A 21521-nucleotide genomic window follows, 5' to 3' on the forward strand; every position below is an offset into this window, starting at 1 on the left:
TGCGGCACATTACTTCACGTATGCTTTTTACAGTTTCTAAGTTTCATCTAGAATAGCCTGCAGTTGATAAATGATAATGTGACCGTCATCCAGTGTGTACGTTGATAGTGCTCACGTGCAGTTCCCACATGCCATTCATCTGTACTTGAAGAATATTAATATCTTAAATGGATTGAATGGAATTAACATTGTAATCGCAAAAATAGTGCGAAGATAAATGATTACATTTTGGGTGGCTTATTTTTTTCATAGGTTTCTTTTAAAATGCATCTCTTAATACTTGTTTTGCCAAAGTAAAGATATCGATCATATCATTGTAATCACTCTAAACCATTCTTGTTCTTTCCAATGGGCCATGTTCACTTCAACGATCTCCTCCGCCCCCGAGTGTCTTGTCATCCCGTGTCTTTCCTGCCCCATGACTCCCAGTTTATCACCCCGGACCAAGCAGTCGGATCGTCTGCTGCTGATTTCATGCGTCGTATCGATAAGGCAGGAGTGCGGAAAGACATAAAAGATGCGCCCATCCATCCACAGAATGCTTCATCACGGGAATGCCCCCTCTCGCTTCCATGAATCCATAGAAAGCCGTTTTCCTCGGAAGGCGATCCATGCTCGAAGCTGTTGCTCTAATTAATGGATCCGCGGGTGTATTCTGCGAGAAAGTTTTCACTCGGAAATGGATGGGTTTTGTTTTCTGCAAAGGATATAGGGCGAGCATTTCCATTGCTGGAATCCGTAACGACTGAATGTTAATATAAATATTGGCTTCCAACCCATGAACCTATGAGAAGAGGACCATTTATATGCTAATTGATCCGTGCGAGTGAGAAGGAACTCGTTTTTTTGTTAGGTAAATTTGTTGAAAAACCTCCGATATTCTTTACTGCATGGTCGAACCACGCTGTACCAAAGATATTTGGAACTATGAACCTTCGATTTTTTAATTTGCGACCGAGAGAAACAAAATAAAGTACGTGAAACCATCTTCCTATTTTCACATCATTTTTTGTAATGTGGAAATATCGCCAATATTTTTTCGTAAATCTTCGTTACTGTAATTCTTACAATTGGGTAGTAGTGGAATAACTGTAACCATCTCCTCCATATTTGTAACTCGACTCTTTGCTCACAAATCTTTAACTCCTAAACTAATCTTCTCGAAAATCCTATAAATTTTTCTCCGCCTTAGCGAGCTTATCGGTAATTACAATATTAATAAAGAGGGAGATGCGTTAGAGAGGCCTTCAATTTTTCAAATTCGAGAGGCATTGCGGGTTAAGGTTCCTTTTTACAGTTTTAACTCATTACTCTCGCTTTGGTTCCTTCCCAACGGTTACTTTTTTTATCTGACACCTCTGCTGTTTTTCACTCATTCAATTCCAGCTAATCCTGTTCATATTTGAGAGTCTCATCCTCCATGGGTGACCATCTTTTTTAAGTTCAGGGCTAGTATTCTCCGCTAATAGTTATAGAAAATACTTTATTCACATTAAATGAAAAGAAAATTCATTTCGTCGGCTATTTCCGTAGTAAAGTTCTTGCTCACCAATTGATATATACCTGTATTTCTAAGAGGAAGAACGATATCGCTCTTCCCCTCACTCGTAATTACAAAGTGAAGGTTTTAAAAATACGTCTTTATGATACGGGCGACTGTAAATTTTAGATTTAATATTATATCTTGAGTTATAATATTTAGGCAAATAGTTAGTGACAGATTAGAAACAATTAAAATGAATGCACTTTAATTATTTTATCGGTGCATACCATCTAATTTATTCTTACTGTAGATCGCTTATACAATATGTATGTATGGTTGTAGGAGGAGCCTTTAATGTTTTATTTAAGCAGAGCTCGTGATTGAGTGGCAGTAAGTACCTCAATAATTTGAATGGAAAGAAATTGTTATCGGCTGCCGTTTCTTTTTCAAACTCTTCAAATTCACCAAATTTTGCGTCATTAATGGCTGTCGCCTTTAGCACACCCTGTCCCACGGCTTCGTGGTGGCTCGCAGGCTAATCCGTCAGCGTAAGAGTTAGAGTTCAGCATGGGAGAATGCATGAAGTAGCGGGGGAAAGAGGGCCAGTATTTGTCCCGCCGTGTAGCTCCAAAATACTTGTATCTCCCGTGCAATACGCCAGGGCTGTTACTTTTTACTACCAGCCTGCCCGCCTCCCCGTCTCCTTCCCTCATCGCCCGCCACCTTCCTTCGCGAGTCAGCCTCCCCTGTTGCCCGACGCTCACCTGCAACCGTGCTCTCCTTGAAATGGATCTCTCTCTCGACCATCCTTCCGGCTCTTTCCACTTCTGCCTCCTTGCGCAGTGGGCAGCGGCTGCCGCTTGCTCTTTCCGCCCCCGTCACCCCCCACCCGGCGCACTACCCCCACCCCCCGCTGCGCCCCCCGCGCCTCCTCTTTGAAACGGAAGGGGTGGTTTCTCGGCACACTGAAGGCCTTCCATGCACCGCTGGCACTCTCTCGCCTTCATTCGCAGAACATGTTCATTCCCTTTTGTTTTTTTTTAATGAGCGTAAGGAGTTAACAGACAACTGAGATGAAAAAATAATTTAGGGAAATTTTGTTTTCGTTTCCATCTTCTGAAAATTTACCAAATAAATATAAAACTCACAAGTTTTATTTAATCAAGTTGAAAAAGTTTTGTCATTTTTCGGGTATAGTTCGTTAGATTAAATTGTTTCTTTGCGCTCATGATATATTGTAAGCACGATTAGGTTAATTCTTCATTCGTTACTTCTTTTTGAAATGGTGTCTAAATCATTTGCCTGCACTTTCTGCAGGAAAGCAATCTTTGACATTTGTGTGACAGCATGGTTGCTAAAAGAAAGAAGAAACATTTCTAGGGGGTTAGCCAAGACATGATGATGGCTCTAGAAATACAGGAAGGCGTCAGTGTCCTCACGCTCTCCGTTATCCCGATACTTTATACATACTATATATATTCCTCGATGTTTGTTGCCGACCGAAATCTGGGGCACTATTGACTATGGGATCCAGCACGATTGGCCCTGCACGGATCTCTAGGGACGGATCTTTAGGGACGGCCCTCCAGTGCCGTCCCTAAAGTGTCGAGTTTGACAGGACTTTTTTTTCCTGCTACTTTTCCAACATTATCTATAGCCAACAATAGAAAAAAGAAAGTGTATATTTTAATAGTACCAGATTAGTAATATTATAATTTGCTGATTTTTATTCTTTCCTTATATTGGCCTTATGTGAATCATAAAAAAACATCTGACTAAACTTCATGGCATTGATTGATATAATTTAAATTCGTATGCATTTAAATTCATATGTATAATTTCCAATAATATACATGCTCGCCTTAAATAGTATTCACATGCATTACGGCAAATTCCTCCACAATATTGATGGAATGAAAAATAGTTCTCTGCAACGATTGTAGGTTTTTACGCTAAACCGAACTCGGCCTAGGTAATTTTAAAGCTACTCTATTACATACGTTGCATTCTCAAGAGTGAGAAAAATCCTTTCGATTGAAACACCCCTCCGCCGATAACTTAAAGCTGCTGTAACTCTCCGCAGGGCATGGTAGAGTTATATTCCCCTATGTACGAGTAATAGTTACGAGACAGAACAGTCGTTCAAGTCTCTTCGTTATTTCCATACCGAGCGAAGCATTTTGACCGGTGACTTGACAAATAAGAACTCCTAAAACTTTTACTGTGAGAAGAAGCCATTGGTTGTGTAGGATGAAACCCTAAATCATTTAATGTCTGTGCTTAATGCCTGCGCTTAATGTCTGTTTTCGGATATTAATCGTTTCTTTCACTCGAATTATCGGGATTTCTTAGTGATCCGTCAGTTTTTTCCAAGACGCTCGTTTATCGTATATTCGTCAATGTACGAGGGTCATCCGGAAAGTAGTACCCGTTCGTGAAATAAAGACACAAAAGTAAATATTAACAAACATAAAAAATTTTATTTGAAAGAGGATACTTTAAACTACTTCTCAACATAATCTCCAAGCAAATTAAGGCATTTGTCATAACGTGTGACAAGTTTCTGTATTCCTGCTGCATAGTCCTTCGCCGCCAGCTCATTGAGATACGCGAGGGACCCATCTTGCACAAATTTTTGCATAATGCAGATGGTGTTTAACAATTTCATGAACAATTGTTCGAGAAACATTGGGAAAATGCTCACAGATGTCATCAATTGTGACGCGCCGATCGTTCCTCACGAATTCGTCAACTGAGCTCACCAGTTGGTCTGTAATGACAGACGGTCTCTCCGAACGCTCATCGTCGTGTGTGTTCCCCCTCCCCATGTTGAAGTTGCGACACCACCGCCGAACAGACGACTCGTCCATTACATTGTCTCCATACACCTCCTTTAATTGGCGATGAATATCACATGGGCGAACGTTTCTTGCATTGAGGAATTTAATCACTGCCCTCACTTCACAACTGGCGGCGTTCTCAATTTTTTTAAACATTGTAAACTATCACAGAAACAACACAGGCAATGCTAGCGTCACGCAACTTGGCTCAGAGAAGGCAGACAAGCCACTGAAGCTATCTGACCTCGTCCAGCGGCTACTCGCGTCGTCAGCACTTCATGCGGCACGAACGGGTACTACTTTCCGGATGACCCTCGTAAATGCGGCCAAAGCATTTTTAAGTAATCATTCCACAGATATAGTTATCTTTTGGTTTAGAAATAGTACGGTTTCGGTACTAGTTTGGTAGATCTGAGATCGAATGTGACAGAATACGAGTGATGCTTATGTAAGTTATCTTTTTACCCATAGTTTAAAGGGAAGATTTGAAAATTGTGATTGAATCCTTGCCAGAAAGATAAAATAATATCCCTGCACTAATAATTTTTCGAAAAATTCCAAGTCCTCGGAGTCTATTTTTGAGAAACTATGCCCAAATAATACTAAAGAGTTAATTTTTTATGTTGCTTGCTTAGCGCTTCCCACGCAAGACCAAAGAGGGAACGGATAATACTTGTTTTGGCTCTTTAGAAAAACAAGTTTCGGCTAGTGGAGCTCAGTTCGGCCACCGGCATGACAGTGGGCGGCCCATCAAGGGATTGACTGTTTTGAATTTTTATAAATCCCCTCCTCTCCATCATTTGAGTTTCCTTGAACTTACTTCTCCCATTCCTTCCAAATTCCTATCTTAGAAACACATGCCAATGCATGAATGTGTTCTATGCTAGAGTTTTCTTTGGTAGAGAAATAATTACGAGATCGGTAGATGTGCTTAATAATTGCAATGCATGAAATAGCTTAACACTTATTAATGGCCGAAATCCAGAGAAGGTTAACGCTTCCTTTTCTGATTTAGTTTGGGATTCGCATGTCAAAAAATATGAGAATACCCGTAGCAGATCGAATTTATTTTACGTGTCTACCAGGCACTCAAAATTTTAACTATGTGGGATCGTAGATCATTCGTTTTCGAATTTGTGAGTTCAAAAATAGTGTCCTTGGCCAAAGGTACGTGTATAAATATGTATACACATTGCAACGATTTTGAACTACGTCTGAATTTGTTACCAAGCTGTGCTCTTTCTAGTTTGCACTTTGTCCCTCTACTTATCCTGTTCAACCCTGATTCGTTTTTCATATTTTAGTGATTTCCATCCTCTCTAGTCATGAATTTCTGCCCGCATTGCACTATTCCTCGTCTCCCTCCTATAGTGCGCTCTCTCATTCGGACCCACTGGCTAGCCGCTTTTCCTTGACCGCTGAACGTTTTTTTAAAATTATTTTTCGTTCCGCCTACCGCTATACTGCCGCCCCCAATTTTCACCCTGTGGCTGTCTCGTTTATTTTCCCGGCCAGCGCCATCCTCCTCCTCTCAAATACCTTCTTACACTTCAGTTTCCTAGTATTTCCTTAACCTGTGTTTACTCTCTTTTGAAACGATGAAAAGAAAGAGATTTTACAGAGGCACTTGTGGTGCGGGGATGTTTTTATTCATTTATTTTTCCCTCGATATTATTCTTTGCGATGTGCTTAGAATAATATCGAGTTTTCCGATCGTCGTTTCTACTTCGCGTAAGGGGCGGGGTGAGGTAGAGAGCCAGGGAAAGGGGTGTATGCATCAACAGACCGCCATGAAGCGGAGCATATTATTTTTATATTTCTACATTCATGTGCATGAACAGAAATAAATACGTTTAAGGTATCATTTTTACACACATGCGCACTCATAGAAGAACGTTGAAGTCCAGGGGCACCAAGTATAACAGAAAAATACGAGTTAAACAATGATGGCTCATAAGAAAGGAGATTCGTGGAAAAATTTTCTAGTGGTCCTCTCTTCCTCTGACGATGGCAGTATGACTTCAGGAATTGTCATTTAACATTATCTGTGTGAAAATCATCAGTATTTCTGTATTAAGATTGGTTTAAAACAGCCCACTCTTCTCTGCTCATTATTAATTCCTTCATCTCCTGATAACTTAAAGATTTTACACTCTTACGTCCAATTCATTCGTCCAATTTCCTCGTCTCTTATTCTTTCTCGTGATACCCTCAGTTTTCCCTTCTATTATATTTCCAACTGACCCATCGAGTAATTTTGCTTTAGAATTCTTCTAATGGTTCATTCACCTTCCATATACATTCTCGTTCCTTATTTCGCCTTTCTACTTAATCTTTAGCATTCTCCTCCAGTAGCATATTTCCAAGGCTTCTAGTTTTCCCTGGTCCACGTTTCCAATGTTCAATGTTTCTGTTACTTCCAGCTAATGGCTTTAATTAGTTAAGCTGCTAAGGCACCCTCTTACATTTATGGAAATCGAGTAGCCGGGATCGAGCCCCTATAAATGCGAATGATTTTTACCCTGTGATATTTCTGTATTCAGAAGTGTTAAGACAGTCGCTTTTAGTCTGCAGTACGGTGCATATTTTTATGTGGCATCTGGATGTTACTAAGTATTTAACCATTCCTATGCGACGATTTTTCCGGATGAATCATGCGAATTATTTCAACTCTCCCGTTACGTGTGCTCCATATTAATTCTCCTTTTCACTCGCCCCCCCCCCCCCCCCCAGATTTCCAATGAAGCGCCATCACCCGTGTTTTTCTTTGCGTCGAATAAACATCTCCACTCCATCCTTTCACTTCTTCCTCACGCTAGAGGGATGGGAATTCGTTAATGGAAATACTGCTAACTTCCCGTTTGGCTTATTCTGTTTGAAAAATGGTGTAGCTGTTCGGTGTTGTACGAGTATATCCCTGGCAGACTTGTATATCACTTTGACCTCACTTTAGGTTACCCTCAGTGGTTCAAATTTCACCGCACTCTCCCCTGCCTTCGTCGTCGTCACCGGCGCCAGACACTCCCTTCACCGCCCATTTTCCTTTCCTGAGGAACACGCTTCCTGAACCCGGTAGAGGGAAAGATGAGCAGATATCATATTTGCGGTTTTTGCACGATTCCGCTGTTCCATATGGCTGGCTCCTCATCGCGTTAGTTTTTTATTCCTCGCTTGATCTCGAACTTTTAAGCTTTCCCATCGCCTTGCCACGAATTCCACAGGGTCTGATATCGACACCAGGTTCCTTCTGCGAGTGGAGCGGCGCGGATGGCTGTTGTTTTGTCCCAACGGGGGGTGGGCCCTGGTAGGGGCCAGAGCGTGATAACTCGGGCCCCTCCCGTTCGCGACACTTCGGGATGTACAATTGATCTTAGTCGTGGACGTTGGATGACGATGGTTGTTTTGCATGAAGAAGATGAGTACTGCTTTAATGTTAAATAGGGTTACGGCTTGTTCGGAAAATACGACTTTGGCGTGTCGGGGAAATATGACAGTGGATCATTAAATGTGAATGAACCGTCCGATCGTCGAATGTTTGGCAAAAAGTTGCTTATATGCGAGTGTCTGATAACACACACCCTAGTGGCGACTTGCAGGGTATTAAGTAAATAAAAAAAACCGAAGTATAAAGTGTTGACTTGCAATTGATTCAAATGCTTACTTGTTCGTGAAAAGAGAAATAATTACCATACAGCTACGGGCGAGTTATTTGACGTTAGGTTGAGTCATCCTGAGAAGAGTTCTTAGAACTTCGCCTGTGTTTCATTTTGCAATCTAAGATTCTCGCATGTGGAATTTAGTTTTGAAAACACCCAGTCGTACCTAAGTGCTTTATCTTAGTTCGTTAACATAATTCAAAACTTCCCAAAATTATATCTCAGGTTGCAGTAATACTTCCTTTGATCGCCATTCGCTATATCGTGATGCGTGGCTATCCTCAATTATTCCCTTGAATGTACGCCCTAACCTTTTGCTAATTAGGTTGTGTGAAAACGTTGAGTTAAATAAACAATGGCAGTTGCAGTGCTTTGAAGTGGAATGCTGAAGGCTGTGGAGGTAATATTGGGCAAGCTGCGTAGAGGGAGGAAATGAATAGGTACGTTGAACAAAATATAGGATGTAGAATTGAATAAGAGATTCTTTTAATCTGTGAATCAAATTTTTTCTTGTTCAAACGAGTCCAAGAATGTATTGTTGCTCAGTTAGCGTTCATCCAATGCATACATTTTACGGTAGACTACCTAATAATAACATCGTACTTCTCTGCTTGCGCCAGAAATATGTCGGGTTAACTTTAAGCATGATAGTATTCTCCTATTGCTATTTAATTTGTTTGGCCAATTTACACTTCAAACTAATTCACCTCCATAAATTTTGGAGATAGATAGGCATTTAGATGTTCACACACCCTTTTTTCTTCCTATCCCTGATATTTTGTTGCATCTCGTGATAAAGAAGAGATTTGAAATGATATTTTAAGGAGAGCAGGTTTTGTCTCGGTAATTTTATACTTGGGAGTTTTAATACAGTGCGACATATTATCCCTCTAAAGATCCCGCTGCATATCAGATATCTTACGTGCTCAACAATGTCTTTGCACGTTGCTTACCACAATGTCTAGAACACTGGACGCCTCGAATTAAACTTTGCAATCGCTCTGCAAGTACGCAAATTCGTGTCGGCTGTAAAATTAGCATATGTGGGGCAACTTGCCTTCGGGCGTCCCATTCAAATTTCAGCTCCAAATGCACAAGTTTCGTTGCTCCATCCGCCCCCGGTGCTCCCTTTGGTTGTCCGTCCACCCCTGTGGGGAATTTTTCCGCCCAAGTACCCTCACTCCCCAGCGCAGGCGCGGTGTGCATGGGCTTCTATTTGTTCCCTTTGGGTTTTTCCGAGAGAGCACTTTTTTCGGTTGGCTGCCCGAAAGTACCGGAAGAAATAAGTTGTAGGCGAGTGCGTGAGGTTTCAAATCGGTCGGGACGAGTGCGGGGAGGTGGACATTTTGTGTGCTTAACCGAATCTCGTTCCGCGCGCACCTATTTATTTTTTTGTTTTGAGGGGGAAGAAGGGGGCTGGTATGGCGAGCGGGGGAGGGAAAAGTAACCGAGTCCGGAAAGGGGAGCGGGGGTCGGAGGGGGGCGCTTGGAGGGAAGGGCCGAAAGATACCCTGAGAGAGTTGAAGTCGAGGCGTGCGTGGGCTCCCGAGACGGAGAGAGAGATTCGGCAGGAATGGCTGGGGAGGCCCGGCGCCGTTTCCACTTCAAGTAATGAAAACCCTGCCGCCACTCTGTGGCTCAAACCCCCCCTCCCGGTGGCACTCTTTTGCGATACTCATGTCTTACTTGGAGCCCCCTCCTGGCCCGTATTCCCTCTCGCTTCCTGGCAGACGTCTAGCGGACACCATTTTACGTGCACATATTTTAGTCTTGAAATCATGTGCGGTAGTGAGTGACCTGACTGGTTTGAAGCTCGCCCCCTGCTCCTCTCCCTAAACTACCTGTTCGCTCATATTTATTTAGTGAGAGATTTTTTCCCTTCTCGTTTTTTTACTTCATCCGAGCGAAATTTGTATTTTTCCCGCATCCTCTTTATCTTGGAGGTGTTTTATTCGGAACAACTTCAATGGGATGAGCTGCCGAGCTCCCTTGAACTTTAGCGGAAGATCTTTTAACCATTGCCGTCCTTGGCTGAGTGGAAGTCTCAAACAGCGGCAACTGGAGGGTAAAGTAAAAGAGTTAGTTTCCTGCATGTCTCGTCATATTTCTCTCCCTCCTTCCGAGTGAATTTTGCCGCTCGTTAAGAAGGGGTGTGCTACGGGCGGACTTTCCTTCCTATCTTCTGCTGTCTGACTGCAGGAATAAATTAACTCCCCTCCCCAGCAACGCTCAGGGTCCATAAGCTTTCATCTTGTCCTTTAGTGTTACCTTCTTCCCTTGCTATCAACTGACGTGCGATTTAAGAAGTTTCTCGCATTGAAAGATTTTATGTAGTTCCTTGATAGGTCTTATTGCCGAGAGATAATTTTACTCTCAACTCAGTTTGTGAGTTACAATTTCTATTTAGGAAGATAATCTCGACTTGAATAATGGAGACACTGGTCCATGATGAATATCTACTGCCGCACGATCGATTTTTAAATTTTGAAATAAAAGTAGTTAATTGTACGATGATACAGGCGCTAATCATTCAATCGTGGTAACAATTTCTATTTATGTGGATGAAAATAATCTCGACTTGAATAATGGAGACACTGGTCCATGATAAATATCTACTGCCGCACGATGGATAATTCAATTTTGAAATAAAAGTGGTTAATTGTACGATGATACAGGCGCTAATCATTCAATCGTGGTAACGGTGAGAATCCATAGCATTCATTTCACGCTTTCATTGAAGAATCAGGAAGACAAAGTTATTCGAATATTCGACGTATTGGATTTCTGTACCTTTATCCACTTATTCCTAGACTAGGTTAATCTTTTTAGATTCCTGAACCCATTTAATCCAAAAATGAAGTTATTTAATGAATGGGTTTCAGGCTGGAAATTATTTTTTCTTTAGGTTCGCATCAGGAAAGGAGTCTTTATGTTTAGCAAAACTTCTTCCTTGCCCTGGCAGTTATATGGAGTTTAACTCTGAACGTAAATACCTTACAAATTGATAAATGTTCTCAGGAATTCATTATTTTTTTCTCACCAATGGTTTTTGTCTCATTAGTTCATTTTCAATAAATATTTTAATCCAAATACATTTTGTGTAACATAGCGTGTTCCGGCACCATTGGCATTAGCCAGCCAGTTTGAGTGTCCAGTTGGAATTACTTGTATCTTTTCCATAATTATATCCCTGTTACAGCGTCGTCGCGATGTCTGCTCAATTCTTTTTAGTACTCCAAATGAAAATACCTTTATAATGCATTGCTTTTCTCTTTTGCTGCCTCATCCTGGCAGTATAGCAGTGGCGCAGAAGGCGTGCTCGTGCGTTTCTGCAAAAATGTTTTTGTTTATCAAAGGATGGTCATTCAAATGTGGGAAAAGGGTCAACGAGAAATTTCATCGCCGGTTCCTTTCAAGGCTTATGTGGGCATTTCATCCGTTGTTGGTGACACACCACTATTCGCGAATTTGCTCCTCTCCGCATTCTCCTTAGACTGCTCTCTCTCCCTTCATCTCTCTCCAACCCTCTCTCTTCGTCCCCTCTCCACGGGGCGCAACCCGTCTTCCGGCCTCCCCATCCATCTCACTTGCAGCCTCCTTCACATTTCCCATTTCGCATCCCCCCCGACCTCAATGATTCTCCATTCCATCAATGCCAAGCGGTCTCGAGGAGAGGACGCTCGAATTCAAGTGCTCTCCTTTCCTTCCGTGAGGACACCTGCGTCAACGGATCCCCATGATGTGACGCCACCCCTCCTTCGCCCCCCCCTTTCTCCCCCCCACCCGCTTCTCTGTTTCCCTTCACGGAGTGATATGCTGCTCTCTCTCTCTTTCTCCCCCTCTCCCACCAACCCGCTCCCGACTTTGCCGAAAACCCGATGATAACCGCCACTTGTTACCTTACTACCTCTCTCAAAAAAAAATAAGAAAGCATCCCTCTTGTTTCCTTGAAAAAGGTAAATTGCTCCTTTTTCTTCCACTTGGTCATTCGTTTGGTCATGGATTTTGCCATTTTCCGAGCCACAATTTTCTTTGTTTGGCTTTGGTGCTTATTTTGATAACCTATGTAAACTCTCTAGGGTCTGCTGCCTCATATTTCGTCAATTGGCGGCAACTTTCAGCCTTTCTCTCGCCACACTCATTAATGTTCGAAGGGAGTGTGTTGTGTCTTATGTGGATGACGCAAACTTTGCGTCCCACTCTTCCGTTTTAGTCAATCGTAAGCTGCTCCTCTCATTCGTCCTCTGATATCCCCGCCTCTGAAATTGCTATGGGATTACTGCATTCATCCATTATGGAAATAATCAAATTATATATGTGTAATAGGCATAATAGTAGACAAGCTATAGTCCCTGTTTGTTAGTTTCTAACATGTCTCTATTTTTCGAATGTAAAAACTAAACCTGCTGAAAGCGCTTGGTCTTAGGGAGGGTTCCCTCCCATGCTTGTGTTCCCCGTGGAGACTTGCGAGGGAGAGAACCTTCAGATTGGGCGTACATTTGTGAGTGACCCCGTCTCTGGATTTTAAGCCGGCGCCAGGACTGGCCCTCCCTCCCGCTCTAATTATGCAGCCTCTTCTAGATGGCACCAGTGAAAATCTTCCTTCCACGACGACTTGCGTTTCCAACAAGCATACATCGCGTCGCTCCGTCTTCTCAACCCCCGTCCCCGTGCCCTCTCCGCCCCTCCCCGCCCACCACCTCCGCTGACCCCGCCACTCACCCTCACCCGGGAGTGATCGCCCTCCCTCCCACTTTCACTTCTCCCCCTCTTTGCCGATGTAACTGCCTACTCGCCATCATTCTCTCCTCCTCAAGGCAAGGGCGCCCTTCTCACCCCCTTTCCCTCGCTCTTCGTCACATCAGTCCACACGTGTAATCCCCCGGCTCATTCGTCCACTCCCTTATGTACACATTCCCACCGGAATTCACCTCCCCGTCTTTTATTCCGGGATTTCCGCATCGCTACGTTATGGAGCGCTCTCCGAAGAAAGCGCTGGAACCTGTTTGCGATTGCTAGGTGCTCCATTTGCGAATAATGGTTTAATAGAGCACATCTCCTCTTGAGTTTCTATTTTGCAGTAAACTCAAGTCTGAGAATGTACTGCACCCTTTCCTAATAAATGTTACCTGTTATGAGATGCATGTAATGTAAAAATCTCTAACATCGTCGGCAGGCCGCAGGCATCCTTCACTTATTACGTCGTGGTTTTGTATTATCGTTAGGTGAACTTCCGTTTTGCGTGGCCATAGACTCTGCTATATTTTTGAGCCTCGCCTAGCCCGACTCTCTCTTCATTGCAATAAACCCTTCGTCATTTTTTTCACACTCTTTTTCCTCCCTTTATTCCGTCCACCAAGTCTACCCCTTATCTCCCCCTAACTCGCTGGCATAATGTACCCTCATCTATTACAGTCTTCAACATTCCATCGACAATCAATATGGCAGCATCCACCTGTCCTGTCCTCTTTGGAGTAGTCCCAGCATTCCTCTCGCTCTCTCCTCCCCTTGCACCTTGTCTGATACATCTTGTTTGTTCTTCTTATCCATTGGTTTTAGGTGGTCAAAAAGGTGCTGTTTTGGTGTAATGAGGAAGATATTTATTCCACGTACGGCTGTTCTCTGCCGTTTTGTCCGTTCCACATCCTTGATTGTATTTGTCGTTTAAGATTTAGGACATGTATTTGTGCCGAGCGTGCTCCTGGCCGACTGGTCGAACCCGAGTGCTTTTGGTTGCTTATTTCAGAAGTGGATGAATAGGCGTGACGAATAGAAGCCACGTGTTTTTTAATGCCGACGCATGTGTTTTTACTAGATTTCCAAATAAATACTTCCCACCGCTGTATGCCAGTGTACACCGTTGTACTTCGCGTTGCCTATTTCTGTATCCGGATTTGGAAACGTCAGTTGACAGCATAAATTCTTCTGTAGTTTTGTGAGATAAACTGTGAATTTTGGATTATCAGGCAAACACAGCACTCGCAGAACTTTGAAGCCCGAATGTCGTAGGATTCATCAGATATCTATGTGGTTTTTTCCGAGAGATATGTTCAGCGTTACAGTTTGACAATAGTTCCGTTAAAAAGTTCATTGTTGTTGGTTACGCATCCACACCTGCATAGATCGCATTTAGCGCGTACATATTCTTTTTTGATTTAATTATCTTTATAAGTTTTTCATTTATTCGCCTTGGGGCAGGAAACTTGTGTTATCCAGGTGAATCCTCTCTATTTGAGTACGCTGCATTATTTTCGATTAGAACTCCGTTAATTTTTTATAAACATTCATAGAACTTCATAAATTCCTAATCGTATCATTAGGAACTCGCATTAGTTAAGTATTTGAATGTGCCAGCGTTATATGACAACAGTAGGCAGTAGAGGCAAAATTACTTGAAATTTTCCTTCTTATTACTTCCCATACTAAGGCGTTGAGGGAAAACAATAAGCGAAGGGTATAATCCTATTATTATTTTTTTATCGTATTACTCTCTGGGTCCATCATTTCTCTCCCTTGAATATCATCCGGTCGTGATATTTACGGTTATCCCATTAACCGCATTGTGGTCTCGAGGACTAGCGAGGGTTTTGCTCATCGTCAAGTCGTTGTACCTCTTGGGATTTTTCGTAAAATGAGTGATTGATATTCATATTTACATTGCCTAGCATGACTGTAAAATGTATAACAACTCAGAGATTTATATCTCCGAATCTTTCTTCTCCGTTCCGGCTTTTAAGTGCGTGTGATAAGGCCCCGAACGGGCGGCGGCGCGCTCCTCTGCCCCCGTCGCGCAATTCCTTATCTGTCCGTGAAGGATATTCGTAAATTAAATATCGCTTCGAGAAATCTGACTTCGATAAGCCATGCATTCTTCCGTGTGAAATTGCTTTCACCATGAGAGACGTATTCATAGAGGAACCGGATAAATTGCCATCGTTCCACTTTATAAGAAAAAGTTCCCTACCGTCCCGCCGGCGGAGCCTCGAGTGGAGAGCCATCTCATCTCCCTCCACCCTCCCAGCACGTGGGCGGTGGGCCGCCTTCCCCAATCCACACCCATCCCCGAAAGGGGCGTCGCCACCCCCGGGCGCGCCACTCGCAACCCCAGTCCCCCACCTTCCAAACAAGACCGCCCCACCCCACAGTTCCCATTTCTCTCTTTCTCCCCCTTAAAACGGAACTCCTTCCACCCCCGGAATCCCCCATACCTCCCCCCCTTTTCCCCCGCCTCTTCCTTCCCTTTCATCCTCTTGTTGCTGCAACATTGATGCCTCTGTCTGCTCTCAGCCACCTGGGTCCCCCTTCGGCCTGCCTAACCGACTTTGCAAGGGAGTGGTTCCTTAGAAGGGGGTACTCCTCCTTCCCCCGCGTTCGAGGGTGGGTGGCCGGGGGGCGTCGAGCACATCGGCAGGGGGCGGTGTGGGATCGGATCCTCCCGACACGAGCGACGCCTTGAGAGGCCGGGAGGCGGGGGTCGGGCACTTGCATGCCTGGGCGTCCTCCAGGGGGCTTCTTCGGATGCATCTTTGTTGTCGTGCGCCGCCTCGCGAGAGGCAAGGGAAATCGGGGGCCCGGTGGGCGTCCGCGTATCATAATGGTGAGCGTCGCTGAAATCATATTCTCCAGAGCAGGATGTGAAAGCACGGGAAAAGTATCCGCATTGTATTAATTAGGTTTCCATTCATCTCAATCCGCTCATGGTTTAATGTTTTCTCTTTCGAGACACTTGGTTGGACAGTTGGCTCCATCGGTCGGGCATTTCACCTTGGTGTCCTTTTTATAAATGCGCAATGGCTCTGTCGTTTACTCCCCATTTGTTTTCACCAAGTAGCTTCTTTGCGAATCTTTTTATCTTTGGGAAATATCCCCCCTTCAAGGCTTTATTTTTATAGGCTGGAAATGAGAACAATTAAAAATCTCGTTTGAAATATTGGTGTAGACGTAGTTTTCATTGCCCTTCTTCCTGCGGAGGTCAGCTTATACCACCTCCATTCTCCGCTCTAATCCTCCCTAATAATCGACCAAGTAGCTTTCTGGTATTCATCATAAAATGACGTTTTAATTATTCATTCTTTCCGAATTGATAGCGAAAATATATTTATCCAATTGCTCTATTAACTGCCGTGAAGTTTGACGGGCGGCAAGGTTTTATCTCTTACGTATTCCTTGCAGCGCCTATGCATGTGATTTTAAGCATCCATGTTGCATACCAAAAACATGAAAACTTAAAAAAATAATATTTTCCCTTATACTAATGATTTACCAGTACATGTATAATAAAATGGTAGTTGTGTCCATCCAAAAACCTACCTTAACCGGTAGATTACCTTAAAAAAAGTATAATAAAATATGACTCATTCTTGTAATCACGTTAGAAGAATTACTGTGGTCATATCTCAACTAAAAAGAGGCAAACCTCACTTGCTCCCTTTAGGGTTTTGTTAAGTGCGTTTCCAGATTCTGGTGAATTTACCAAAATGCTCAGCTGAGGTTTCGATAATCCCGTGAGTATCTTGCTGGTGCTTCCACACACGAGTCGGTTGGGAATGTCCATGAAATCCCGTTAAGGATTCCTGTGTCAATTATATCACATGCTGTCATACGATCCGCAATAGAGGCACTCGTGAGTGTCCTACGCTGCTGCTCTTTTACCCTAACGAGTCTCATCAGCACTCGCATATTAAGACGGCTGTTGCTTCGGCGGATTACCCGAGTTTTCATATATCAGATAATTGTGTGTGCTATCGTCAGTTCTCCGTTTGTTCCGCAGAGAGTGCGATATCGCACTGCTCAAGGGGTATCATTTTCACCCTATATCCAGTCACCATCGTTATCGTACGCGTGCATTTCTATTCGTGGAGTAGGAACATATGGATTCGTGTAGAAGGGTAATGGAGACTCATGAAGGGATATGCGTATATGCGACAGGTGACGATGGACTCGAGGCGTTAATTTTATTGTAATTCATGTATTTCAAGATCTTAAACGCTATTTGTACTCATGCACAATATACTTCTGTCCTATCACTTCGTCCTTAGTGTATAGTAAAATTCATATCCCCTACTGTCACTATTTAATATGCACGGTTTGTATAAGAGGTATCGGAAAAATAGATTTACGGTATTTACTTATTTTGACAACACGTATTCCAGATATTGCTACAATGCCTCAAAAATCTTCAAAGTACGTCCCTTGAGGGTCGACACACTTTAACCAGCGGCTTTTCCTCGACTCGAAGGCTCCCTGGTAGGCGGATTCAAGGTCCTTCAGGGTACGAGTGCAAGCTGCTTTGACGGCACTTAGGGTCCCATAGTGTCGTTCTTTGAAGGAGAATTTCACTTCTGGGAATAGAATATAGCCTGCTGGTGCCAAGCCGGGACTGTAAGGGGAATTTGGGTAATCGTCGCGATGTCGTTGCAGAAGATCTTAGTAAGCAGATACCCGATTCAGCGTCAAAGGGTCGTCCGTCAAGACCTTCGGGACGAGTTAAGCGCAGATATTTCGCATGGTCAAATTTTCAGTGAAAATGGTATGCAATGTCATCTTATCAATGCCAATACGATCTGTGATCATACGCGCACATTCAACCGACGGTATGAATTCAGCACTTCTCGCACACGTCAGGAAAAAAATCGTTATCTATAGTTTTTATTCGTTAGAGCCTATCGATAAAAAACTGAGATTGTGATAACATTTGAGCTAAGAAGCTTAGGTGTTATTCACGCAAAACGTGGCTAACTTTAAAAATAACAGTAATCATGCATGCCAGGGGCGGTTGCGGCCCCCCATCAAGGGCATGCCCCCACAGCTGCACTTATTCCGGATGCGGTCTTCGTCCTTGTTATGCGCATCTCCGCCCGCCTCAACGGTAGAAGGCCGCCTTGCCTCACGTCCGTTGCGCGTCACCATTTCTCCTCAATGGCACTCACCGCCGCCCCCCCCATTCCTCACTTCCTCACCACCTTGTCTTGCCCCGCCTCCGCTGCTCTTTTGTTGCTATTATTTAGGCCGTCCCGTTTTGCTGCCCCCCTTCACATGCCCGCTCGTGTATTTGCCGAGGTTTTGCTTTGGGCGCGTCCCAGGACTCGCGCTAAGGGGGTGGGGGTGGGAGGGGGGCTCTGTCGTTCACGTTCCGTCGCCAAACTCTGCGTGCAAATGGTTCCTCTTTTCGCTCCGTTTTTATTTGACCACTGGATTCCTTAAAGTGTCTTTTCAGTTCTAGTTCTGCATCTGCGTTGCCAATAAACGTGCTTTCTACAGTGTCGTTATTCCCTTTGTGATTTTCTTATACGTTTATTTCGCTAGTCTTTGTCATTTCTTATTTTCTTGTTCATATAAGGCTTTTAAATGACAGGATACTCATATTTTATTTTATGCTTTGGTCGACAACTTTTTGTCTCATCATGACGTTGAAAGTAAGTTTGATTTTCAAGTTTCGATCAGTATTTAATAAACAGACTATTAATAAGTGTGTATTCTTATGACGTAACCTTAGGTGAAGTGGAAATTTTATGTTCTGCGGAGATGGTTGTTAGCTTAGTGGTAAGTGAATTTTTGCCTTAAAATTTTTTCTCGTTCGTCTTTTACATGGTCGGAATACCTTGGGAGGTCACTGACTATCGCTTAGATACTCAATTAATTTTCATGGTCGATAGAATCTAACATTCGAGATCATTCAGTTTAGATATGTATTATCTTGATGGGGCCATCGCGCCTTTGGGAGGTAGCGTAGAACGGCAATAGGGGAATTAATTACCTCAAATTTGGACGCTTTCTAATAGTTTCCTAGATTTTTTTCTAACTTGTCTTATTGAGTATCCTTCATTATATATGTTTTCTCAAGGATCCAGAGTTAAAAACTGCTGGTTGCAATTAGTCGCTGGAGTCTTGGCGACCCCCGAGTTTCACATGTGATTTTTTGGAACTTTTTAAAAATACAGTTCTCTTTTGTTTTTGTTTGTAGATGCGTAAATGATTTGAGGAACGGCTGCCGAAAGGCGGTCCCACCGCAGAACTCAAGTCGCCAATCAAGGCCAAGTCCTCCCCATCTTCCACAGGTTCATATCCTTCGAAGCTGGAATGAAGTCGTGCACGACCCTTTGAACCCTCACTAAGCACATGGTCTTTCTTCCGGGGGACCCAGAGCAAAAAGCCCATAGTCTTTATCCGGGAATGGAATTTGTAAATGGAATCTAAGAATCCAGCCACTTTTTCTTGTGTCCGAGAGGATATTCTACTTCTTCTACGTATACCATGACGCTCTGGTGCCAAAAAAAGTGTTTCAGACCGTTTCTTTCATCCATCCAACACCCAAAACCCCCTCGCGATTCTCTTTTCCTCCGTCTCCACCCCCGCATCCCCATCTTTTCCCCGCCCCATCTCCCATGCTAGCCGAGGGTTGGGGCGGGTGAGGGTGGGAGGAGGAGGGAGGCAGGTGGGCGAATGAGGGTGGATGCATAAAAAAAACAGTCTGGATATGGCGCATGGCGGAGGGAATATTCTTTCCGTGGAGCACCTTAAATCCCCCCATTACAACTGCCAGCCGCCCTCCGGCTTCCGGCCCCCCCCCCCCCCCTTCCGCATCTCAAAGTAAGAAAAAGAAATCGGACGATGATGTAGCTGGAGTACGCGCAACGGTCCTCCTGGGACCCATTCCGAATAACTGGTGAATAAAGGAGTGCTCCCCTCCCCCCCCCATCCCTTTCTTCCGCCCACAGCCAGAATTTTCGCGGAAAAAAATGAATAATGAAAGTTGCCCCACATACCGTATACCTCTCCCCCTCCTCCTGTCTCTGCTGTTACATTCCCCTTCCCTCCATTCTCCTCAACCCATTCCCCCTTCCCCATATAACACACACACACACACGTACGCTGCGGTCTTCCGTAGGCAAGGAAGGAGATGATCTGATTGGTCGCCTGTTGTGCTCCAGCTCCGTTCGCCCTCTGGGAACCATTTGGAAAACTGTTGTACGTGATATTTCCAGCCGATTGCTTGTTTGAGGGGAGGGAGGACCTCCTTTCTTAAAAATATATGCCTGGGTGTATGTCTGTGTGTGTAGAAATAATGATAAAAAAGTAGGAGGCATCCCGACGACCTAATAGGAAAAATTTTCGCCAGAGTCTAGCTCATGTAACTTTTTTATGCGCCTTAGTTTCTACGTTCTACCCCGACGTGAATGTCCTCCGTAGTGTTTCCTCCTACTGCCACCTCGCCCTCTCCTCCCCTCCCCCCTCTTAAATCTCGACTCAATTTCTAATACAAACGCCGCGACTTGCGATAAAGCGTGATTAATCGCGGAAAGAAATATAGAGGCGTGACGTGTGATATGAGACTTGCGGTCCTCCGTTTCCCTGGCCAATAAAGCTTCTTGTTTCGTGCTAGCATTACCAAGATGAAGAAAAAAAGCGTTATGGGCGGCATTAACGGAGACGCTAGTGGCCGGGCGTGCCGGAAAACTTACCAAAGAGTTAATTTGGGCATTAGAATATATCAAATAACTGATTTATTCAGTTATCTTTATAAATGATGACTTTAATTTTTAAATTTTAAGCCCAGTGTACCGGAGTGTTAGTGTATTTATACACATAACCGGGCGAAAAAGTCTATCCTTTTTCATCTTTATTGCCTCGGATTGTCAATCCAAGGTTTGATTTAAAGTAGCTCTGCCAACCATCCAATTTCCTGTGAATCTCTTCATTTCCTCATAGATCCTTATAATCCAAAGTGGACTCAATAATAAGTTCCTCTGGGAAAATTTTTGTTGATTATTTTGTCATTGATAAAATGGTGTTTGAATCATGGAATAAAACATTACCTCTTTACTATTATCGCAAATCTCCGATTCCTCTTCACGGGTACATACGCGATAAAGCCTTTCAATTACATATGGTTGTTTTATCTTGTGGTAATAAATGGTTACTCTGACCTGATACCTTTTCTTACCGTAAAATCAATTGCCGATTATATTATCAATTTATTTTAGTATTTACCTTTACTTATTCAACCTAGAACACGACCACAAAACTCTATGCCAATTTTTTGTGTCTCGCGAGCGTTGTTATTTCTTATGTGTCGGGGTTGTCCAGGACAGAACCCTGAGTTGGTTCATTCCTCATATGGAGCCAACTCGGGTGCATTGCTCTTAATTTGGCATTACACTTCCTACTGCGTTGATTGCTTGCAGATGAGAACTCTTTTCATCAGGACGGGTCACCAGTTTTATTAGTCTCGTGCATCGCCAATTGATTGCTTAATGCTCATTGATTGTTTAGTGTTTATGTCTTCACCCGACCCTAACGAATCGTGTGGTGCAACACCACCGGCTCCTCCACCAGAGATTGGCGTTGATGGAAACAATATTTGTGGACTTCGCGCTTCCTGCATTCCCCAGGGAGGGGATGCCATTGCAGAGGCGATGCAGGTTCCAGGGCAGGAATAAGAAATGCCTCGAAATCCGTGCTACTGTTTGTGTGGCAATTCAGAAACAATGATTCTCGGCGTAATGGTCGGACATAAAGCGATCATATGGATGAAATAACTCG

This window comes from Hetaerina americana, unplaced genomic scaffold, assembly GCF_022747635.1.
Source record: "Hetaerina americana unplaced genomic scaffold, ioHetAmer1.1.p SCAF_5, whole genome shotgun sequence".
NCBI lineage: Eukaryota > Metazoa > Arthropoda > Insecta > Odonata > Calopterygidae > Hetaerina > Hetaerina americana.